Source organism: Myotis yumanensis, unplaced genomic scaffold (assembly GCF_028538775.1).
Source record: "Myotis yumanensis isolate MYYU_CA2020_CCGP unplaced genomic scaffold, mMyoYum1.0.hap1 SCAF_11, whole genome shotgun sequence".
Lineage (NCBI taxonomy): Eukaryota > Metazoa > Chordata > Mammalia > Chiroptera > Vespertilionidae > Myotis > Myotis yumanensis.
Window position 1 is genome coordinate 3,746,948 of NW_027223762.1, and position 26,555 is coordinate 3,773,502.

Consider the following 26,555-nt stretch of genomic DNA (forward strand, 5'->3'; position numbering starts at 1 on the left):
CTCACACCCTGAGTCCTACTCATCTGACACAGGACACCCACTGAACTCAGACCCACATCTTCCCGTGGACTCTCCCAGAGTCCCTGTCCGATAACTCAGCACCCATCTCCCAAGGAGAGTTTCCATTATTCTTAACCTAAGAGAGATTTCTCTTATTTTCCTCATGCGCATCACAGCTTATCTCACATCATGGCTTTGTTGCTTTACCATGTCCATTTAATGTAATATTTTATCCAGAATTTCTTTGTTTTGGTTTATTTCTGGGACTGAAAGACTGATCCTACAGAGATTAATAAAGCCAATCCTAAGAGGAGATCACCGCTGGATTTAGGACATTTTGTGGCCGCCCTGATTGAAAGACAGTCCTAGTGTCATTCCTGGTGAGAATCCGTCATTGACTGAAGCAGCGCAGATCATCGCCTCTTCTGTGCCAAACCTGTCCGAAGGGCTAAGGAGAATAAAGGGACGCTCATCTGATGATTAATACTTGGTCCCATACTCCAGCTGGCCCATGATCTGCCTTTGGAATAGACCCATCAGCATGTCACCCCATTACACCACAATTAACCCTGTGACAGACACATGTGCCGCATGGCACCGGTGTTTTTTGGGGAGGTGAGGATGAGTAATTATCTCTTCCTGGGTGTAGAAAGCTGGAAAAGGCTTCTTAATGACATTCACCTTTAAATTGAGAAGGAAAGACTAAGCAAAGGCAAAGGGCATGGCCATCCGTCACTCACTCACCAACTGATTGATCCCTTGATTGACTCAATAAATATGAACCTAGGACTTCCTTTGGGCTGAATTTGTGCAAGGCGGCTTTTGGAGAGACAAGCCCTGCTGCCAGGAATGCCCATGACGTGGGGAGGGGGTGGAAAACCACCCAGGTGCGGCCAGCTGCGTGGACCGGGGTCTGTGATGAGAAGGCCTTCCTAGAGCATCACTAGCTAAATAATCGCTTCTCCCAATAACGGAAGTAAAGGAAAAGCACACAAGAGTCTAATGAAGTCAGTCTTTCCAGACTAACTTCTCAAGGCCTCCTCTCTTTCACCTCCTGCCTGGTGCCCATATTAAAAGTGCATTTCATTCGTCCTGGAATCATTTCATCGCTGGCATTTCTCTGAAGTGTGTTCAAGCGCCCCACTGCAGGCCTCTGTGCGCTCATTTGCTGCTGGCGTCGGATTCGCCTTCCGTCTGAGTGACAGCTCCGTGAGAGAACCCAATTAGAAGCCCGCTAATGAGCCCTCCATGGGCTCCCCTAATAGCCGCACAACTGTTTATTTTCATCTTTTGAATTAAGAGACTGCACATCCAGGAAGAGTTTAGAATAAAGAAGCTCTCATTGAATCAGAAAAGCACCTGTGTCTTGAACCTATATTTATTGATGTGCTTTAATCTGATGCTGCTTAAGAGGTGCAAAGTGTTTTAAATACGCTAACTATGTGCTATAAGACAACAGGCTCTCAATAAAAACTGAGAACTAACAGCAGCAAGAAAACAAAAATCAAGGAACAAAGGAATTTATTGCCTTTTACCCTGGAGTACTTTTCATGATACTCTATGAAAAATTATTTTAAAAATGAATTCTTTAAATTTTTATTTAATGATTTTAGAGAGACAGAAGAAGGGAGAGGGAGAGAGGAGAGATTTGTTGTTCCACTTAGTTATGCTTTCATTGGTTGACTTGTATGTGTCCTAAGGATGGAGCTCACTACCTTGGTGTATAGGGATGACACTCTCATGAACTGATCTACCAGCCAGATTAAGAATTTATAGTAAAAGTGAGATAGACTCATAGGGTGTTATTTGCAAATATTTGCATGTTTGATTGAAAAATGTTACCCAGTTAAGTACAAAACCCTGAATTGTCATTGAAAAGTCATAAAGAGCATCTACTGTGGGCCTCTTTCCTTTTATGGTTCCTGAGAAGCAGCTGGTAGGGGCCACATTTGATGGTACTGCAGCCAGCTCCAGGGACAGGCCACTAGGACTCCAAGGTGACAATCTTTTTATCTGAATCGTTTCTAAATGTGCAATGACGGCAGGACTCTCACAATGTGAAGAAGCAATAACACACGATTACCGGGTAGCCCTCTGCCTTTTATCCTCATCAGAACCCTAGACACCAGCTGTCCCCTTTTCATATGAGATCTCATTATTGTGAATGAATCATCTGTTGTTGGCAATGCGAACCTTCAAATGAAACAACAGAGCCACTTCCTACACACGAGGGCTGCAGAATCTTTTGGACGTGACCTAGGTAAGAAAGTGAAACCAAACCAAAACAAAAAGCCCTCGGTATGTCACACTCTGGGGGAGACCTTGTTACACCCTTTATCCCCACCATAGCCATATGCTACCCCATAGGAGAATTATGGATTTACAAAAACTATGGTAATTGAGAACCTGCAAATACTTTCATGCTCCTCTTAGCCCAGCCGAATTTCTCACAGCTAACTAATTTCTAGCTACAGGATTCAGAAAGTTGTATGGCACTGGTATTAATCCCTATTCCTGGAAACCCCTCCACGTATCTCCCCTTCCAACTAGTGCCTTGTCATGCATTGTGGATGCCAATTTTCACTGGCAACACAGGCGTGCTGGCTGACTTCGGTATGTTTCTGAAACTTCTTCCTTCAGAGCCCAAGCATGCCCAAATCAGCGCTGCCATCTGTACAATGGGCAGGCAGGCCTCTTATTCTAGAATACGCAGACACGATGGGACAGATGCACATGGCTGTTATGCCTGGTGAAAAGACTATGTCATCTAAAGACAATTGGCTTAGGTTTATATAGAGATCATGAAACTTAAGGATCTTTGCTGTAAACAGCAAAATATGACTGGATTCCAGGTGTCTTCCCAAGGCATGCAAAATGCCCAAGGCACACAAAGTTCATATTTCATGAAACATATTAAAGTTATAAGCTCCAGTCAAAATTATGGACTGTCTCCATTTTACTCACCACAGCATTCATTGACAAAAAAAGAGTTGACCCCAATGGGAATGCCACTTAAAATAAGAAAGGGCCTGACAAGCGACAGCCTAAGACTTGTGCGTGTAAAGAATGCAGGAAATGGAAAAGCATAGGACATGAATACAAGGCAGCCACGAGATATCAGAATGGAATGAAACAAGAAGTAGAGGGCGTGCAAAGTGTTTTATAAGGGCTCACAGGTATTAAAAAGATCATTTAACTTAGTAAAAAAAATAAAAGAATAAAGTAAGAGAAAGATAGGCAATTTTTTGGTGGCAGAGTTCAGGAAACTGAACAGAAAAATTAAAAAATATAGAGAGAGATGAAAGCCACATTATGACAATACATTAAAAATAAAGGCAACTCATATCAATCAAGAAGAGAGGGTACGGGTTGAAGAAAACAGAACAGGAACCGTAAAGGTAACAAGAGGTAGGTGGTGTACGTGCTGCATGGATGCGAGTCAGCCTGTCTGGGATCAAACCACTATCTGCTACGTAGCAACCAGGAGTCCCCGAACAAGTCCCTTCACCCTCTGGAGTCTAAGATCTTCATCTCTAACGTGGGACTCGGGATAAATCTACCTCTTGGGTTGATTCCGCACACAGCCCAGGACAGTGGTCGGCAAACTCATTAGTCAACAGAGCCAAATATCAACAGTACAACGATTGAAATTTCTTTTGAGAGCCAAATTTTTTGAAGTTAAACTATATAGGTATTGTTATTAACTTAATTAGGGCACTCCTAAGGCTTAGGAAGAGCCACACTCAAGGGGCCAAAGAGCCGCATGTGGCTTGTGAGCCGCAGTTTGCCGACCATGGGCCTAGGAGATTGTGAATATATAGAATTTAACACCGTACCTGATGGGCAGCAGGAGCCTTGCAAAACTGTTAGTCATTAGAAAAAAATGACTCATAAGACAAAAGGAGAGCCACAATATACATAAGCAAAATCACAAATATACACTGAAAAAAATAATCCTCAGATGAAGGTTTTTGACTCTGAGGAATGAAAGGAAATTCTGATACAGAGAGATGTTGCTGCTCAGCTCTCCCCGCAGAGCCAGACTTTGTAGCTGTGGCTGGTCAGCCCATGGTAATGAACCTCAGACCAGGAATAGATTCCTTTCCCCCAGCTATATGCTAGCAATGGCAGAACACGGTGCCTCCGTTGCTATTTGTTGGTAACCACAAGCCAGAGAATCATCTAGCCTGGGGAGATGGACAAAAAGGAAACGTGTGTGTGTGTGTGTGTGTGTGTGTGTGTGATTTTCTCTCACGTGGATTGCCAAAGTAGAATGATACATTCTACGCCCTTGTTCCAAAACATCTTTTAGCGAGAAAACTCATCCAGCCCCGGTTGGGTGGCTGATGCCATATTAACTCCCTCTGCAATGCCCACATCTGTCAGCTAGTTAGAAACAAAGGCGCATGCTACTTGGAATCAGTGTTGGGCAAATGTTTGGACGAGACGTGTAATCCTTCCGGATTGGCTGCTAATTTATCTTTGCCAATCTTCAATAGCTTTAGCTCAGCAAACAAGGATACAGTATCTGAGCTGGCGGCCGGGAAATCCCAGGAAAGTTCTGGTGTCGCAGCTGCCCTTCTGAAGACTTGGCGAGGTGGAGAAGACTGGCGCCAGGCCTGATTCTGCAGCCAGCTGTGCTGGGCACACGCGAGGTGCAGATGGGGAGAGCTGGGCTGGAAGAGCTGAGCTTCCAAGACCTCGCTGCTGGGGTGGGAAGGAGGAGGGACACGGAGCCCTGCCAGAGGCTGTGCAGTGTGCGCAGCGGGAGTTGGACTCAAGGTCACTGGGCCCGCGCACCTCACACACAAAGAGGGGATGAATGTATGCATTCAGCGAAGGGTCCAAGGGGCCTTTATTTCTATGTGCAAAGGAGAGGAGGGAGGGAGGCTGGCTGATGGCAATTCTGAGAAGCTCATCTTTGCTACTTTAACTTCTTCTGTTTGACTTCTCTCTCCTTCTGGTTACCATTGTCCTTCTGCCTCATCTTAGAAGAGAAGACAATTTTTATTGGAAATAAGTAGTCTAATTTAGCTAGCTCAGTTTGACATTTCCATAACCTACAAATGTAGGATTCTGACATTATCAGAAGAAACTTCTTAATCAAGTAAGTCAAAATGCACACGCATTGCTTTTTCTCTCCAAAAAGCAAGCATCACCCAAGCTGACGATGAGAGCGAGGTAGGAAATTAAATGAAAATGCAATGTTGGGGTAAGATAGACATGCGTTTGCACTCTAAGTTGGACAGTGAAATTGACTTTTCTCGGCATACATTTCTTCATCTATAAAATGGAAACGATAAGAATGGCCTCACAGAATCATTCCAACCCTAAGTCAAATGTAAATTAAAATGCATACCTAACACATGTAAAATTTAGGGTTTTTTTTCTACAAAAGACATTTTAAGTCGGTTACTGTTACCCTTTTGTTGTTTCCCTGTTGTAATAAGAGAGTGGGAGGCTTCGCCCCTTCCTTTGAGAGATTTCTAAAGAATGGCATGGAGAAAGGTAATTGTAAAGAAGATGAGGCAGACCTTCACTTCACATGGTTGACAGCACAGCAGGAAGTCTGGAGTCTAGGGTGAGGTGCTCTGTTGGGGGAGTTGGGTTCCTACTGCCCCAGGGGATGCGAGCAGGCAGCGGGGAAGGACAAAGCTCCACTCAGGGTTGCCCACAGAGCATGGCCGACCAGGCATTCACTCTAGTCAGTGGTTCTCAACCTTCTGGCCCTTTAAATACAGTTCCTCATGTTGTGAACCAACCATAAAATTATTTTCGTTGCTACTTCATAACTGTCATGTTGCTACTGTTATGAATCGTAATGTAAATATCTGATATGCAGGATGGTCTTAGGCGACCCCTGTAAAAGGGTCGTTCGACCGCCAAAGGGGTCGCGACCCACAGGTTGAGAACCACTGGTCTAGGTCTTCACTTCACCCAGAGTGGGAGCTATGTTGCTGATGGCTGAACTCAGAGGACAGAGAACAATATGGAAGATGGTGGTGACTCTACCAGAAGGTGCTAAAAAAACAGTGATGCCCATGATGAAGGCGATCTAACTCTCATTCTTGCTACTGTAGCCTGAATGGGGAGCAACATGCTTGGGATGGTGATGAAGCATCACAGCAATGTTGGCTCCCTCATCATATCTACCTCACTATCCCAACCACCTTAATCCAGGCCAGAGACAGACACAGAGTTAGCCACGGGCATGACTGTTCATGTGTCCATTTAACCACATCATACATGGCATTTCCCAATCTGAAAGCATTAGAGGTACCAGTGAATCAATAGAGGAGTTTTTTTTTAGATAAGTGAGGAGGAAATAGAAAAGAATTGCCAGTTCAATATCCCTCTGATCCTAGACTGGCTATTTTATAGACTGCGATCCATTTAAACATCACAGAATGCAGCCAGCCAGGGGTTATCAGATTCCCAGGAGAAGCAAAGCACCGCCTACAACCTTCAAAATCTTTTCAAAAACCATTCTCATTTTTATACATTTGGCGGTGGAAAGCAATTGATTTGTGGACAATACATTCTTAGAAAGTATATTCTGTCTTCCTTTGACATTAATAATGATGTGGAATTTTAATTGCCCAAAAATTTACATTGTCCTGAATTCAAACCCTCTTATAAGTCTTCTGAATAGGAATGTAGAACTTAAAGGTGTTATAAGGCTGACAATCGAGACATTATTTTCTAGTTTACACACTGCCCTAGGGATGTGTCTACACTTTTTGAAGCGAGCTTTATCTATCATTACAGCAGATAAAGCCAGCGTAGATGAAACATGTAATTGAACATTTTTAGAGGACTGAAGAGCTCAAGTTTATCCGTCAGTCAAAACAGATTGGAGATACACTGGTGTGACCCCGTTAAAAGACACAGATCCAACATGTGGAACATAATCTAATGGAGGAAAATATGAAGAATAATGTCAAGAATAAGAAGTTAAATCTAACACCAGCAAGCTTTATAGAAGAAGATTCCAAAATATGTCTCATCTATCAGAGGAAAGAACATTGTACTGATCATCAATAAGCTGGTACCGCCATCATGTTGCATGATTTTGGTCCAGCTATCTTCCCTCCCTGCGTCTTTTTTTTTAACTCTTTATTATTGAAAGTATTAATATGACCCATTTTTCCCCATTGTCCCCTTCTAGCCCACTTCCACCCCAGGTCCTCGGCCTTTATTTACCACCCTATTGTCTGTGTCCATGGGTTATGCATATATGCATACAAGTTCTTTGGTTGATCTCTTCCCACTCACCCACCCCGGCCTTCTCTCTGAAATGCAAGCATCTGTTCCAGGCTTCTATGCCTCTGGCTCTATTTTGTTCACCAGTTTATTTTGTTCATTGGATTCCACATATGAGTGAGATCATGTGATACTTGTCTTTCTCTGACTGGCTTATTTCGCTTAGCAAAATACCCTCCAGGTCCCTCCATGCTGTCTCAAAGGGTAAGAGATCCCTCTGCTTTACTGCTGCGTAGTCTTCCATGGTGTGAATGTACCACAGTGTCTTTACCCACTCGTCTACTGATGGGCACTTGGGCTGTTTCCAGATCTTAGCCTCCCTGAGTCTTAGCTTTCTTCTCCACTGAGAAGATACACATAGATGACACCCAACAACAGCAACATGCACATTCTTTTTGATCGCTTGTGATACATTTGCCAAGATAAACCACTTACTAAGCCAGTAAAAACATGCCAATGCATTTAAAAATATTGAAATACAGAGACTATGCTCTCTGACCACAGAGGTACTGAGTTATAAGTTGACTGAAATAAGGCAACTGCAAATATTTTAAATGAAACATATTGTAAATGAGTTATGAATAAAAATAACAAGAGTCACTAGAAATATGTCTAACTAAATGATAACAATAATGCAACACAAACATACCTGTGGGGTGCAGCTAAAAGGGTGCATAGGAAGAAACATAACTTTACACTGGGTTACTTCCATGGCCTGGCTATTGTAAACAACGCAGCAATAAACACAGGGGTGCCTATATCCTTCTGAATCGTGTTTTGGGTTTCTTTGGGTTTATTCCCAGAAGTGGAACTGCTGTGTCATAAGACAGTTCCATTCTACATTCCCACCAACAGTATGAGCGTGTTCCCTCTTCCGCATCCCCGCCGATGCTTGCTATTTTTTGATTTATTGATGAGAGCCACTCCGAGAGGTGTGAGTGATGTCACACTGAGGTTTTCCTTTGCATCTCTCTGATGATTAGTGAGCTTGAGCATCTTGTCCTATGTCTGTTGGCCGTCTGTATGTCCTCTTTGGCTATGGTTTTAAATAATATCATTGTGTACCATTTTTATGTTTGTACCATATTTAACTGAATTTCCTACTTCTGGTCGGTGTTGAACAATCTCATAGCCACTAGTCACGTGTATCTATTTAAATCTAAGTTAACTCAAAAATAAATTAAAACAGTTCCTCACTTGCTCTGCCCACAGGTGGCTAGTGGCTGCCACGTCAGACAACATGACACAGGACATTCCAGCATCACAGGAAGTTCTACTGGACAATGATGCTCTAGACAGCGTACCCTCCACTAGACCCAACATATGTAAGCTTTACATCGAACTAGAAAGCCTTCCTTGCCTGCTGTGCCAGGAACCACAGATGTGAATTCATCTCTCAAAGCTTCCTTTCGCCTGCATCACACATTCCTCCAAGCAAAGCGACATTAACGTGAAAAACATGAACAGTTATAAACTTACTAAATTGTTACTTCAGAATATTCCTCCTTAACAAATTGGTAATGTAACCTTGAACAAAACATGGTAAATAAATAACGAGGCCGCACAGAGCAAGCGTATGGTTAGCATCCCATTTCTCATTTCCTTTCTGCCCCAGCTTTTGTTGAAGGCACATAGACATGGTCCCGATCCCATGCCTAGCCAGTCCCCACCTACACTTACTGCCTTTCAGCACTGGCATGTATGCCTGTCTGAAGGACGGGATTCTTTCTACTGCAGGTCTGTAAAATTAAGTATTGATCTAAATATCAGAGCCATCTCACCAGCATTAGAACGCAGAGTTGCAAGACAGGTTTACAACAACAGTAAAGCCTAGACACTGCACAAACATCAGCTCCCACACCAGCGGTGTGGCATCACTCTTGTGTGACAGTATGAATTAAAACCACCTGCTCGTTGTTGTTGTTTTTTCCCATTAGAGGGAAGTGGAATGGAGCGGGGAAGGGGAAAGAGAGAGAAGGCGAAACATCATACATGTGAGATAGACGCATAGATTGGCTGCCTCCCACATTTGCCCTGACCTGCAGCAAAGATCAACAGTGTAACCCAGGTACATGCCCTTGATTAGCAATCGAACCCCTGACCCTCTGGTGCTCAGAGTGAGGCTCTAACTACTGGGCATGCTGGCCAGGGCCACCTGCTAATTTCTGTGACATTCTTTGCAATGTCTAAAAAACTTTCATTGAGAATTCCTTCTACATATGTCAACAGCAGAATAAGAAGTCAATTATAGTTAGGAGCACAGCATCCAACCACGTGAATTCTCATCACAGTCTTGCCACTTACTAGCTGGTGAACAAGAAGGTGATATTTAATCTCTCTGTAAAACAGGGATAAACGTTTTGTACTTTGGGGTGGTTACAATAGATTAGCATGAACACAAATAACAAGGATGCATGGAGCATAGAAAACAGCAAATATTAGTTCATAGTTTCAGTAATATTATTAGTATTGTTATCATCATTTGAGTTATAATTTTTATCTGTTAAGAAATTCCTGTTTATTGGGGTCCAGATAAGCTTTTTCCCTGGAAAACATTTCTGGATGTTCCCAGTTCCAAATAATTGCTTCTTATTTTATGTTTCCATAGCATGCAGCACCTCTTATCCATCACTTACACTGTGGTATAATTGCCTCCTTTTGTGAATGGCAATTCTTATTATGTTGTGTCGTGCTGTGGTTATTATAGGGGCAGATAGGTTGCTTCCAGCTTATAAACTGCTGGATGGCACTTCTGGACCTAGAGGAGGAATGGATCTCACCCAGAGACTGTGCACTTTGAGTGGATGAAGTAATGGCATGAGACCACAGGATATTTTCTTAGGAAGGCAGGGAGGGAGGTGCTCTGTATATGAGACAAAAGGCAGGGAGAGGTCTTCAGATTGTCTGAAGGGGGGTTGTTGCAGAAACAGTCAGTTGCCTACTAACTATTTTTCATCCTTTTGTTTCTTTAGAAATACCACATTTGGGGAAAACACGTTGCCTGCTGGAATATGAAAGATTTTGTCGGTGCTACTGGGAACTAGGCGTGGCCAGAACATGGCTGAGTTCCATCCAGTGAGCTGTAGATAGAAGCATTCCGTGGGCCTTTCAAAGGGCTTTTCCAAAGGAGGGAATGAGCTGTTCTTCTTTTCTTCTTTCCCTTCTGATTCCTGGCATTTGTGTGTAAAGGTAGATTGTCAGCATCACGAATGCCTCCTGAGGTCACCGTGAGGCCAGAAGCCAGGCATGGGGATGGTGCAGCAGCAACGTAGAAGGAAGCTGGTGTCCTCAAAACAATGGAGCCCCATGCTGGTCCTGGACTGTCTGTGCCTAGTAGATTTTATGGGAGGGAGAGAATTAAATTCCCCTCTTGTTAACCCACTTTTCCCTACCATATTTGGCTAAAGAAACCAAGCCTAAGCCCATTGATAGACTCATCTTTCAATGCCAAGCTCAAGGCCTCACTCTCCCGTGAATGCCTCTGTGAGCACACAGATTAACAGGACCATTTTCCTTCTAAATCACAACCTCTTATTATTCAACTCTTTCTTTTTTTAAATATATTTTTATTGATTTCACAGAGGAAAGGAGGGGAAAAGAGAGAGACTGAAACATCCATGATGAGAGAGAATCATTGCTTGGCTGCCTCCTGCATGCCACTCACTGGGGATGGAGCCCACAACCCAAGCATGTGCCCTGACCAGGGATATAACCATGACCTCCTGGCTCATAGGTTGACACTCAGCCACTGAGTCATGCTGGCCAGGCCATCAACTCTTTCTTTTGGCACATAAAAAGACTCGGTGTGCCATCAGGTACTCCTTATATATGATTTTACTCCTACTTACACCTAAACTCCAACTACCCCAAGTCTGTATTTTTACAACAGTCTATATCTTATGCTGACACTGGGCTCCAATATACCTTATTGAAGCTGACATGCAATATTATATTAGTTTCAGGTGGACAACATAGTGATTACTTATATAACTTACCAAATGATGATCTCAATAAGTCTAGTACTTATTTGACACCATTCACAATAATTATATTAGACTATATTCTTTGTGCTGTACATTACAACCTTATGACTATTTTTATAACTTGCAATTTGTACTTTTAATCCCTTTACCTTTTCACCCATGACAAAGGTTCAAAATGTGTATAAAATACTTCCCATTTTACAGAGAAGGAACAATGACTTCCTAAATAATATACAATAGTTAACACAAATCACATACGTGAGAATTGTTATGGCTGTGACCTGACCCTGACATGTGAGGCTCTAGAGTCGTGTGTTCTTTTAGCTACTGTCTGGAGCCTGGAATCATGTCAGTAACTGAGTGATATATACACACATGTGCATATATGTTAAGAAAGCATGATGAATGAACATGTTCTTCAAAAATTGCAGGACCATCACGAGTATAGCGTCACAGACTAACTCAAGACCAAAAGTAACTCAAGTAATCATATGGCCTCAATCCTTCCTTTTATAGAGACTAAAACTGCAAGGGAAGCATTTGCCAATGTTTATGCAAACACTTAATAACAAAGCCTAGATTAGAATTCAGTTCCTTAAACTCTGTAAGTGTGTACTATCTTATTTTATTCAACTCCCACCCAATATTAGAGTGAGTTTTGAAGAAGCACTGGAGACTCAGGTAAACTTGGATGGACTTGTGACCTGTTACTTTGTCATGTTAAGCGGCCTCCCTTTGCTCTGATATTTAAAATTTCTTTGCCCTTTTTCTCACAGATGTTGTGTTATTTCTCTAAAAAACCAACAGCCAGAAATCACTGCTGCTTTACAAACAACCCCTCCAGTGAGCTACATCCAAATCTACAAGCAATAATCTGCTGTAAATGAAAACCAGGTCACTGAGACAGAATTCTCTACAAATTGAGAGCAAACAGGCGCTTTTGAAGGCCCAGCGAGCTCAGGAGGAACTAATGTGCTAAGTTGACTCCTATCTTCCTCTCACAGCCGTTCTTCTACAGCTTCTTGGTTCAATACTCTGCAATCATAAGGGGTCTGGAGAAACAACTTTGAAATAGCAATGCCTTACCCTGAAGATAGTTTGGCATTTTTAAAAAGGTTTCAGAAATGGAAAATGTTCAGAGATGATCTCATTGTGAAAAAAACTGTAGTCATCCCTTTAACCTTAAAATAAATACAAATATTGACCAAAACTTTAAAACTAAATTTAGTTTAGCCCTGGCCAGCGTGGCTCCATTGGAGTGTCATCCCATGCACCAGAAGGTCATGGGTTTGATTCCAGGTCAGGTTACATAGCCAGGTTTCCAGTTCCATTCTCTATCAGGGAACATATGGGAGGCAACCGATGGATATAATTCTCTCACATCAATGTTTCTATCTCCCTCCCTCCCTTCCTTCCTTCCTCTCTTTCTCTCTCTTGAAAATCAATTTAAAAAATACTAAATTTGGTATAATCCCCACAACTTTTAGAGAAATTAATACTGAGCTGCAAATATTTTCCCTCCAACAGATTAAATTTAGAAATAAGTCTCTGAGAATGAGTTTAAATACAGGGTAAGTATTTTTTCTTAATGACCAAAACTGTATATATAAAATTTTATAAATAGGTTTATTTTCAAATTTTTTCATGCCAATGATTATACAACTGGATGCATACCCTCATCCAGTCCACCTGCCATTCAATATGTCTTGAACACCTAGATATGTCTGTCACACTGCCAGCTTCAGAATACACAAATATTAATGAGATACAATACTTGTATTTGTGCACTATAGTATTTTATCCTCAGAACAGCCCGGTGAGGTAGGAAGTGCATTTATTTTTGTTACCATAACATCTATATGTATATAAAAGTCTAATATGCAAAGTGTCCCCTTGGGAGTTCGACCAACTTGAGAGTTTAATCGCTCACTATGACGTGTGCTGACCACCAGGGGGCAGCGCAGAACAAAGGAAGGCCCCGGTCAGCAGCCAGCAGCCGGGGAAGGGAGGCCCTAGCCAGCACCTGGCAGCTGCTAGGGACCCTACCTATGCACGAATTTCATGCACTGGGCCTCTAGTAATAGAGATAAGGCAACTGTGTCCAGACACAGTAATATACACTGAGTGGCCAGATTATTATGACCACCTGACAGTTGTAGGCAAATTAGCTATAATTTCACTCTGAAGTTGCTAGAGGGCCAGACCATTATAAATTAGGGAAGCAGGTTGTTTACCACGACAGTAGAAGTGATTTTTTTCTGAAGATATAGGTAAACAATGCAATTTAACAGCCTTTGAATATCAGCACGAAATTATAGATTATTTGCCTACAAACGTCAGGTGGTCATAATAATCTGGCCACCCAGTGTAAGTGAATTTCCTAAATCCCACCTCTCACCTCATAAGTTGCAGAACTGGAAATGCATCTTCTATTCTGACTTCCAATTTGCACTTTATTTCTACTCTATCACAGATTGGCATGCTTCAACATCAACATCAACATCCCTTCGCTGTAATTCTCAAACTGGGTTTCCATATTTCAGAAAGTACTCAGAAGAACCCCTGGTTATTTTCTGAACTAGTGCTATGGGCAGTTCTCTGTGAGGATAGAAATGCTCCATATTTCCATTGTCAAATACAGCATTAACCAGCCACAAGTGGCTAGTAAGCATTTGAAAAGTGGCTTGCCCACCTGAGGAAGAATTTTTAATTGTATGTAATTTTAATTATTTTATATGTACATTTAGATAACCACAAGTGGCCTAGTGTGTGCCCTAATGGGCAGGCCAGAAAAACAACAACACACATTACTTTTACTTAAAGAATCATCGCTAAGCCTGGCCGATGTGGCTCAGTGGTTGAGCATCCCCCCATGAACCGGAGGTCATGGTTCCATTCCCAGTCAGGGCACATGCGTGGGTTGCAGGCTCGATCCCCAGTGGGGGTGGTGCAGGAGGCAGCTGACCCATGATTCTTTCTCATCGTTGATGTTTTCTATTTCCCTCTCTCTCTTCCTTCCTCTCTCTGAAATCAATAAAAACATATTTTTAAAAAATCATAGCTAAGTGGGAAAGCATATAATTTTATACAAACAATGGAATAAACTGTAGCATAGACTAAGCACTTTGCATCAATTTTTAACTTTAAAACCAGACCTTCCAAGCAAGTTCTCACGAGCTGCTGCTTGAAAAGTCTCCAGATCGCTGAGGATTATCCTTTGAGCATTTGGACACTTGGATTGAGATGCTTGAAAAATTTGAATAAGATTAGGATTAGATTTCCTGTGTATGAATTATACTCTCTAATTCTCCATAATTTACAGAAAAGAAGAAGTATACTTAGAAATCATAGAGTTAAAGATGAATTTTGTCAAAATAAGTGGAACCAGAACAGAATTTACACCATATCTAGTTGAGTGATCTTATATTTTGGAAGTAGAATGTCTAGCTCAGAGAAATTATTGACTTGCTCCTGTGTAAATAGCTGGTAAGTTTCAAAGTCAAGTGGTGAGGTCAGGTCTGCACACTTTTAGGCCACAACTCTTTAAATTATCCCTAGCACTTGACTGACCTGAAGCTTGTCACTCCAGTTAACCTTCTTATCAATACGTCTTTCAAAAAATGAAAAAGCATTTTTTTCAGTAATTCTTTTTGTTATATATCATGGCAAGTAAGTACAGTAATAAGTAACATTTAAAATATGAAAGAACAGGCACATTAAGTAAGTTGCAGGATACAAAATCAACATACAAAAATCAGTTGAATTTCCCTGTATTAACAATAAACTCTCCTAAAAGGAAATAAAAAAGACAATGCCCTTTCAGATATCCCCAAAGCAAACAAAATACATAGCAATAAACTTAACCAAGAAGGTGACAGGTCTATACACTGAAAACTATAAAGCACTGATTAAATAAATTGAAGAAGACAAAAAAAATAGAAAGACAGCCTGTGTTCATGGACTGGTAGACTTAATATTTTTAAAATGCTCATACTCTATGTAACAATCTACAGATTCAATGCAATATCTATCAAAATACGAATATGATTTTATATAAATAGTAAAAAACAACCTAAAGTTCATATGAAAGTAAAAAATAGCTCAAATATTTAAATCAGTCTTAAAAAAAAAAAAAACAATGCTGGAGGTAACACACTTCCTGACTTTAAAATATGTTACAAAGCTCTGGTTATTAAAGCAGTATTAGACAACATAGATGAGCCTGGGATCCATTATGCTAAGTGAAACAAGCAGTCACAGAAGGATAAGGGATTCTACTTAAATGAGGTATCAAACACAGTCAAACTCAGAAACAGAGTAGAATGGGGCTGGAGGGGGGCAGAGGATGGGGAGTTGATGATCAACAAGTATGAAGTTTCAGTTAAGCAAGGTATTGAGCCTCTAGTTAAAATGCTGTACTGCACACTTAAGAATTTATTAGGAGTGTAGATCTCATGTGAAGTGTTCCACCACAATAAAATAAATAAATAAGTATAACATGAAAGAAAAGTGGTGCTTGAAATATACTCCCTGCCCCTGAGAAGGAAGACCTGTGTTGCATGTAGATCACTCAACTCATGACCTGGAACTTCCCTGCTTCTGTCTGTCACTGTGGGGCGTTTAGGAATCTCATTAGCACTCAGGAGACTTGTGAGATCTCCTGATGGACGGTCTTATGGCATCTCTGCAGTGATCATTAGCAGATGTTGTCAGCCTCATTTGGGAACAGGCACCATGTTGTTTAAATTGTTTCCGTTGATCGGCATGAGACTCCAGGGCATGGCCTTGGATTCCCGAGATAATATTCTTCCTCGGGATTCCCATAGTAGCTGTTCCTGGGATGTAGGACGTAAAGTGAAGGGCACATTCCACTGGGGATAGGCAGGTTTTTAAAAACTCAACTATTACCACTACAGATGTCTACCGTGTCAATGTCATGAGAAAGAGATGATGAACATGCTATTCCTTCATTTTGATGTGTAAGGCTCTCTCTCTCTGCAAGAAGGGAATGAATGGGTAATCTGATTCCTAAGCCATTTGTCCCTTTGACTTCTTATACAAATCTAGGTACCAGTGTTTATCATCTCTAGTCATTAGGATAAAATTCATTATTGTCCATTTTTCTATCTCCAATCTTTCTCTTTAGGTTGGCAAACCAAAAAGTTGGAAGTACTCATTGTTATCTGAGCTAACACAAATGACAAGCTTGTGACATCAGACTCAAACACATCAGAGATCTTTTTTTTCCCCAGAAATCGACCTGAACCAATATGCTCAATTAATATTTGACAAAGGAGGCAAGAACATACAATGGAGACAAGACAGTCTCTTCAATAAATGGTGTTGGGAAAATTGGACAGATACATGCAAAAAAAATGAAACTAGACCACCAACTTACACCATACACAAAAATAAACTCAAAATGGATAAAGGACTTAAATATAAGACGGGGAACCATAAAAATACTAGAGGAATCCAAAGGCAACAAAATCTCAGACATATGCTGAAGCAATTTCTTCACCAATGCAGCTCCTAGGGCAGCCGTGGGCAAACTACGGCCCGTGGGCAGGATCCAGCCCGTTTCAAATGAATAAAACTAAAAAAAAAAAAAAAAGACCGTACCCTTTTATGTAATGATGTTCACTTTGAATTTATATTAGTTCACACAAACACTCCATCCATGCTTTTGTTCTGCCCCTCCGGTCCAGTTTAAGAACCCATTGTGGCCCTCAAGTCAAAAAGTTTGCCCACCCCTGTCCTAGGGCATTGGAAGCTAAAGAGAAAATAAACAAATGGGACTACATCAAAATAAAAAGCTCCTGCACAGCAAAAGAAACCATCAACAAAACAACAAGAATGCCCACTGCATGGGAGAACATATTTGCCAATGTTATCACCGATAAGGGTTTAATCTCCAACATTTATAGGGAACTCATACAACTTAACAAAAGGAAGATAAACAATCCAATCAAAAAATACGCAAAGGACCTAAATAGATACTTTTCAAAAGAGGACATTCAGAAAGCCAAGAGACATAGGAAAACATGCTCAAAGTCACTAATCATCCGAGAGATGCAAATCAAAACAACAATGAGGTACCATCTCACACCTGTCAGAATGGCTATCATCAACAAATCAACAAAGGACAAGTGCTGGAGAGGATGTGGAGAAAAAGGAACCCTCGTGCACTGCTGGTGAGAATGCAGACTGGTGCAGCCACTATGGAAGACAGAATGGAGTTTCCTCAAAAAGTTAAAAATGGAACTCATCAGAGATCTTATCTAGCATTAAATGTTCCTAATAATCTCAAGGATATGGGCAACAAAGAAGCTCTGACAAAGCAGAGTCCTGAGACGAGACAGGACTAGTCTAGACAGGATCTCCAAGTGAGGATTAAAGGTTATTACCTAACATGGTAAAGAGCCTTTATGCTATGAAGCCTCTCCACTTCAAACCCCAAAGTGTTGTATCGCTATGTGACTTTCTCCAGGGAGCTGTGCCTCTTCAGTTCTGAGTTTATTCACCATGTGCAGTCCTTTATAGGGAAGATCCTGCTGAAGGCATTTAGTAGACAAAGCCTCGTCCTTTAAGCAAATACTGTTAATCTATTTAACTGCAGGTACAGTTGACAGGAGACTAGATTAGGTCATGTGCCTTCTTTTAGAGGAGAGAAAGAGAGAGGGGGGGAGTAAGGGGAGATTTTAAAGAAAATGGCTTGCATGGTTATGGTGACAAATAAGTTTGAAATTTGCTGGGCTGACTGAAGGCTGGGGATTCCCGCAGGAGTTGATGTTGCAGTACTTAGTGACAAGGCAATCTGGAGAAAGCATTCCTTCTCCTTCAGGGACCGCCATCTGTTTTTTTAAGACCTTCAGCTGATTGGATGAGGTTCACTCACATTGTGGAAGGACTCTGCTTTACTCAAGTCCACAGATTAAATTTATTTCAGATCTAAAAAATGCCTTCATAGCTATATCTAGACTGTTGGTTGACCAAACAGCTGGGCACTATAGCCAAGTTCACATATAAAAGCAGCCATTAGCTCGGCGGGCATGGCTCAATGGTTGAGTGTTGACCTATGAACAAGGCAGTCACGGTTCAATTCCTAGTCAGGGCACATGCCCGAGTTGTAGGCTCCATCCCGAGTGAGGGGTGTACAGGAGGCAGCTGATCAATGATTCTCTCTCATCATTGATGTTTCTGTCTCTCTCCCCCTCTCCCTTCCTCTCTGAAATCAATAAAAAATATATTTTTTTTTAAAAGTAGCCTTTGAACCTCTTTTAATCCTTCTAACAACCTTTTGTGCTTAGTATCATTATCATCCATAGCTACAAATAGGGAACTGAAGCACACAAATCACTAGACATCTGTACAAGGTATCACAGGTCCTGTGGCTCCTGGCACTAACCCTGAGCTGTCAGGAGGCTTCACAGGGGAGGTGGTCCTGCTCAAGTCTTAAATGATCAGAAGGAGCTGGGCAGTGAGAGAAATGGAACCCAAGTATTTTAGGGAAAGGAAGCTGCTTCTGAGGCTGAAAGTACACGGTGTTGGGCTTTAGAAACTTGAATATTTCTCTGTGCTGGAATATCGGGTATAGTGAGACGGATATAGGAACAGAAAGGGAAATGAGATGAGAAGACGGGCATCAGATGATGAAGGGCTTTAAGTGCCATGGTAAGGAGTTTGCTATTTTCCTAATAGGAAAGAAAGACCCATTGATGTCTCTTTAGAAAGACTGGATATGGAAAGGGATAGCTATTTGGAAGGCGTGGCCAGATTTGCTCATGGGAAATATCATGCTTATAGTAATGGAAAGTTTAGTATTGAGAGAGAAAAAGACCAGAGTTGGGGAGACTAATTGGAAGGCTGTTGCAATATTCAACTTTTTCTTCTAATTTAAAAACTACTGAACAGGATGGCTGCAAGGTTTCTACCGGTGTGCCTAGATATATAGCAAATCAAGTTTATACAATGGGCATGGGGAGTTGGAGGAAAGAAAGAGACTCAGATCATACTGAGCTTGAGTTGCCTCTTGGAAATCCAAGAGGTATTTAATAGAGAGGTGAACATATAGCTCTGTGACTGAGGAGTGAGATCTAGGCAACAAATATAAGCTACAAATATATAAAGAAGTGATAGGAGATCATCAGTTTTTGAAACCTTGCCTTATAATAATGCCACCAGGAAATAGAGAGTTAAACCCTGTGTAAGTGAGTCAAGAACCACTAAGTGAATTTACCAGGAATGTACCAGGCTGGCAATGAGTATCCTGGGAGCACAGAAGGCTACACATTGTCTAGCGGGAGAATTAAGTCTTCAGTGACAGGAAAATAGGCTAATACACTCAATTTCCCCTGGCTCATTTTAACCTTATTTGCTAACATATCTGCATTGTCTTTTTATAGAAACACCAAAACAAAGTTATATGAAAGAGAAAGAAAAGTAAAAGAAAGTAAATTCTAGGAGAAAAATACCAACCACATAATCACAGAGCAAGAGGCAAGAGAACCAAAGTATCAGGATCAGAGAAATAATAAGGATTATTAGGATATACAAGGAGATTTCCATGTTACATACTATGAAACAATGAGTGTTGTAGGAGCATTCTAAGCTCTTTGCCTGCAGTAAATCATTTACTCCTCACAAGAGCCATGGGAGACAATTGCTGTGCATCTCCCCATTTCACAGATGAGCACAATGAGGCACAGATAATTGAAATCCACCAAATTCATACAACTACTAATTGTTGATGCAGGATGTTTTATCAGGACATTTAACTGGCCCATGGAGAATACACATGATTTGTGGACTAATGTTTTATTATCTCTTGATTGACACTGGAGATGATAAAATAAAAAGATGCGCCAGGAGAAGGTATCAGTTGAGTTCCAGCTGGTCTATGTGCTCACTGTGTGACTGGATTCATTATCCCACTGATTCTCCAAGTTCTCGTTCCAAAATTATCTGGGAGCCTCTATGACATGCTCCATATGAAGTGGCGTGTGGTAGTAAGGTAGTGCGGGATACACCTTTATTCCTTTCCCTTCATTTTCTTATAAAAGGGACTCTTTGATCTGAGATCCCTGGATATATGTTGTGGATGCTATGAAATTGTATGTAAAAATGCATGTATTTCCACTTATCTGATGAAAAGGACCATTCTGGGCGAAGGCATCTTTATATTCATAAGATTTCAAAGGAAAAAGGAAATAAAAGAAATATACCCTGCAGCATTATATTAAAATTAGTGGCCTGATGCACAGATTCGTGAACATTGAAAGAAAATTAATTAAAAGAAACATTTTAATATTGCTACTCGCCATGTCGCTTTCTTTCGGCTTCAGAGGTACCTTGTGCCAGTAGTTGGTCTTCAGACATATTCTGTTGACAAAGCCGCTTTCTTTCACTTCAGAATGTCAACAAAAACAACCAAATTCATGACCAACAATGTCAGATTGAAACACATGTGTGTGACTGGCGCCAGCGAGAGCTTTATATGTATCGTGCATGCACGAGTCAACGTTGATTTTTAAGTTGCCAGTGTGCGTCATAGGTACTGGTCAGTCTGTCAGATGGTCAGACGGACATACAGTTAGTCACTTAGCCTTTTATCTATATAGATTAAGGGATATGACAAAGTACTCAGAAAATAAATTACCAGAAACAGTCTAGAAATATTTTAATTACCTTCATGGGAAATAATTTTAGGTGTAAAATAATGGCATAATGGATTCTACGCTGTGGTCATTACTTTGGTACAATTTTTATTTAAGCCAGTGTGCCTATCATCTGTGAGAGAGGAAAAGAAAAAAAGAGATTGAGAGAGAGAACACCCCATCAAGAATGGTTTTCAAGTTCTTAGACTCCAGGAACAATATTCAATTTTAGACCTAATGGCAGGGTCCTGTGTTATTCAGGAGGTTTTATGCTCTGCATTGGATGCTGTACACACATGAAGAGACACATGCATGCAATCGTCATTTCTATTATAAATCAAATAAAAACAGCCCCGTGTCATGGGAAAGGGAGCAGAGTGTGCCATTTCCTGTGGCCTTTCTATTTCCAGCTGGCCACAAGCACCCCTTATTTCACACTCAGCTGCTGTCAGCCTGGGAGGAATGGGAAGAAAATGACAGCATAAATGCGCATCGCATCCAGGCATCCAGCATCTGTGCCCTTCTGCTAGCAAAGGTGAAGCTGGGTTAAAATCTCCTCTCTTTTGGGGATGAAATTATCAAAATGCAGTCTCTTCCATAACAATTCCCCAGACATCCTCTTTAGTGAAGAGCCATTTCTTCCTGGGAGAATCTACCCTTGAGGAGATGCCGAAAAGCATCTAAAGAACTCGAATTTGGAAATGAGTCAGGTTAAAGGAAATGAGAAATAAATCACGTAAAACGTTGACCAAATTGATAAAAATTCTGGAAAGGACAGAATGGCCCAGGTTGAGAACCTGCTCTGCCACCCACCGGCCTTCTAAGCCAAAGCAGCATTTCATATAAATCTAAAGGTCGAAGAGGCCGGAGAGTTCCTCCCAGCCAGGGGCTCACAAACTTAAGCTGTGAACACTGTGTCAAAAAATAGTTTTCAATGGCGCAGCAATTTCTGTTTTCCTCTAAGGAGGCCTGTATTATTTTCCAATCTAAAAAACAAAGAGGAAATGCATTCTTATAATTGGGTGCAAAAACAACCACGGCGTTCCAGGAGGTCACCCCCATGTTTGCCCTCCCCTCTGACCCTCTTAGTCCGCTTCATGGAATCTTTGGTTTCTCTGAACACAATTGTGAAATCACCCATGTAGTCCAAAGTTTTTCCTCCAGTTGTTAATCCAACGGCTGATTGAGAAAAATCTAGATTTCAGGCATCCCTTCTACATCATTCCTGACCAAAGACGGTGCAGCCTCTGTTTCAAGGCTAACACACATGCATTTTCATTACTGTGGAGTTTTCATCATTGGAAAGTTACATGCAATTTAAATCATTACCTAAGCCACAAACCCTACATTCTATCTTCTGGAGGGAAAAGTGCACATTTGTTTCTAAAAATGGGAAATTTTTCGGTTCTAGAACACTTCCTATACATGGTTATTAGAATCATTTCTATTTTGGCCCCATCCCTCGGAATTATCTTCATTTTAATTGTACCTCATTTAAATATGTCATCAAGAAGCACAGAAATAGTATCCCACCCAAATTATGTGATTTTTGCCCATATCATTTTAAATAAGTTATCGGGGTGTCATATCAATACTAATAAAAATGTGAAGAATTTAACAGAATGTATCACATGGGTACCTGATATTGTACCTTACATTGTATTATGAAGTACTCTCACACATTATTTTATTTACTTCTACTTTAGTCCTCTGCGGATAGGTAATGGGTAATATCTACATTTTCCAGGTTAAAAGAAAACTGTTCAAAGTAGTGAAGTCACTATAGCAACAATTAGACAGTGACAAGTCTAGAGATAGAATCTGAACATATGCCCCACCCCAGCCTATCAATCCAGGTGAGTAGATATCAAACAGATGGTATTTGCTAAATTAACTAGGTCACGTGCAGCGTAACAGGAGGTATTCCAGAGGTTGTTACATGACACAGAATAAGAGATTGTAAAACACATAGTTGTTGATCCCTGGGGGGTTGTGCAGACCCTGATCCCTCATGAAATGAGTAGGATTAAAATAAAATAAAAAAGTAAAGTCTCTGGAAATGGTCTTACAGGCCTATGTCAAGCAATGAAACACATACTCCAAGTTTCTTTCTAAATTTAGTAAGAAAATTGAGAGACTGAGAGGTTAGCATCAACACTCATCCCCTCCCTCACCTGCCCCAGCTCAGCAGGACGGAAAGGCCACTTCACAGCAGGGCAGCCAGGCACGTGGCCGCAGCCTTCCCCGCTCCCACCTGGAGGGCCATCTTTCTGGGAGGGACACGTGGAAACATTTCTCACGGTGCCCAAGCTCCCTGCTGCTGAGGTTAGGGTCCCGGAGAGTGTGGCTGAAAGTTGGGGAAACCCTACTTTCCCCAGACCCCTTCCCTCCTCCCACCCCCCCACCCCCCACCGGGCAGGGGCTTTGTGATGGGGCTGCTGGCAATGCCAGGGCCTCTGTCCCCCTTGTCCCAGCTCCTGAGGCAATGGCTCCCCACCTGGAGAAGTGAACTGGGAGACTTGGGACTCCTGTCCCTCCCAGACCTGAAGCTGGGGTGCCACTCAGGGGAAGCTGCCACTGTCCCTGCCCCCAGCAGTGGAGCCCTGGCTCAGAGACTTTGCCTTGTGGGGAAAATGGCTGTAGATGAATTTCCCGCAAAGAAACTACCTTTATTTGTCACAGTGTAGAGAAGTACAAGCCTCAAACTGTAATTAAAAACAGTGACAGCGCCCAGCTGGAGTGACTCAGTGGATTGAGCATTTGTCCCAAGGACCCAAGAGGTCCTGGGTTCGATGCCCTCGATCCCCAGTAGGGGGCATGCAGGAGGCAACCGATCAATGTGTCTCTCCTGGATGTTTCTATCTCTCTCTCCCTCTCCCTTCCTCTCTGAAATCAATAAAAATATCTTTAAACAAACAAACAAAATAAAACAGTGACAGCAATGGAGAAAGGGGTGGATAATTAAGAGGGTTATTGAAGAAACACATTTAACTTAGGCTGGCTAGGTCACCAGAGAGAAACAGGGAAAGAATGTGTGCAGAGGAGAGCTGGTGGGCGGTGGGGGTAGAACAAATATCAAGCAGGGACCTCCAGCACTATCCTCTGAAGGGTCCAAGGTTGATTTCAAAGCCCAGAACATTGTATGAAACGGGACAGCGCTTGCCCTGCTGTTAGAGTTCAACAGCTGGGTGTGGCCCGGGGAAGAGATGGTCAACGAAAGCCCTGCCCACCCACTGCCATTCCCTGGCGTCTGTGGGCATAGCCAACGCTGTGCCTCCGAAGCCATCATCACAGCCCTCACGGTGCAGGCACAGAGTGCGGGGAGCCTTGGCTAAATGATCCAGCCAGTCGGAAAACAATTAGCGTGCGAAGAACATTAAGGAGCTCAGCGTGATGGCCCAGTACCCAGAGCCGCCACAATCTTATCTACAATGTCCAGTTGTTTACATGCAAAGCAGGCAACAGGAATGACCTCTGAAAACAACGAGAGGTTGAATTTAACAGACAAAGGACTTTAAATAGCCATTATAAATACAGGGGTGGCACAAGTAGGTGTAAAGTTATACGTGTGCAAAACAGACTTTATTTTCGTATTAGTATTTATTATGATAGTATTATTTTCCATAAGAACAACTGTAAATCTACTTTTGCTGCTCCCCTTATGCTAAGAACTGGAGGAACCCATGATTAAAAAGTAAAGGACAGTTTATTTCTAACCCTTTAAATCACCAAGAACATGAAAGTCATGAATGACCATGGAAATGCCCCCATCGCTTCCTTAACTCCCCCCTCCCCGGCCCGCCCCACCACCTGGGCTTCTGGGCAGCATCTTCCGTGAGACACTCCCTTGACCATTTAGAAATCCGCTGTGCTCCAGTGGAACCTGCGCTTGCCTCTACTGGACCACATGCCATGTCACACAGCCATGGCCTTCGTATATGGGTTTTTTTTTTGTTTGTTTGTTTTACTAAACAGTTCTCCTTGTAAACCCATATTTGGGTGGGAAAAAGGAATTCTGGCCTTTCTGCTCTGAAACCGAAGCAGAGTGTCAGGGTCGCATAGGAGAGGTCCACAGTATTTACTGAATTGAACCGAACTGCTTCTGATACCAGCCACTCTCCATCATTTGTTTATAGTGCCGACGATGATACTGCTTGTGTGCGAGTTGTGTGTTTGTGTGTGTACCTGTGCACAGGGCTGTATACACACAAGGATGATACTGTAAGTTAACAAGTCCTTGAAGCTATGATCTCAGTCCATTATCTACTATCAACACTGTATGACACTAGTCACAGTTAATGTCACAAAGGGTCACTGTAATCTGGCCATCATTTGATAGACTTATTTACAACTTCACGAGGAAGCAATTTTGACACGTAAAGGTGATGTTGATGCTTACACTGTGAGGCCTTTGTTGGAAAGACAGGCCCATTAATTGGGCTATACGCTATACGCTATGTCAGTCCATCAGAGGCAATTAGGAACATTAGAAAAAGCAACTGAAAAGATTTCAAGACAAAGCATGGTAAACTCAAATTAGTCACACCCACTTTTTATGGGTTCATCATGCCCATCTGTAAAAAAGTATGGCCCATTAGAAATGAAAATAGTTAAGTTACAGAGTAAAGGAGTATTAATCAAAGATTCCAAAAATGAAAGCAAAATCTCTGAGCATTAATTTATTTACAGCATGAATAATTTAATATCCACCTCAGATTTAATTACAAGCCATGGTCAATTAACTAATTTAGTAACAATGTGTAAATAATGGATCATTTTGTTGCCCTAGATGAAACTTTAAGAATTCCTGTAATATTAAAAAGATTATATGTAAAGGTTTTGTTTTCCCAAATATCTCTGAAAATGAAACAGAACACTATTATGAGAATTCAGAAGATATGTTGTTGTTTTTTTCTTTTCAACTTTACAGCTATGGTTAACAATGAATATATATTTGTGGGATGTACTTACACATTCTGGAAGAAGTTACCAATGAATCCATTTGTCTACATCACATTTTTTATATTATTCCCTCTATGCATAATAATGGAAGCCCATAGAAAGACTTAGGGAAAGCACGGTTCTGAGAGCTTTTCTATAAATTCATTAAATTCCGACCACAACACTTTACGGTAAATGCTGCTCTAATTTTTAGTTTGCATGTTGGAAACAGAGGCACAGAGAGGATATGAACACGCCCACTTTCACAGAATAAATAGCAGAGCTGGGACACACAGAAAATCTGACTCTATTCTGTCCTCAAAACTGCTGGACTTCACATGAAGCAACACAACAGCCTTCCTGGAACAGAAATAATAATAATAATAGAGAAATGATGATGTGCTAATCAACATTAAGAGAGACATTAACGTAGGCAGTTACCATAATGGGCAATTATCCCTCTAATGGAAAACTAATCTGTCAATTTGGTCGTTTCATTATTTCCCAAGTGGCACTCTGGGCTCTTGGGAGAGACCTCTGCTTCACTGAGTATGAATCTCTGACCTCTAAGTAACTCAGGCACTAATTTCCTTGTTCCTTTAGGCCCAGAGGAGATGAACGGTGTGGCAATTGAAGCGAGCAGTGTACTAGGAAGTTAGGAGGCCATAATTTGAAACCTGGCTTTATCTCTTGGTAATTTTGAGACTTAGGT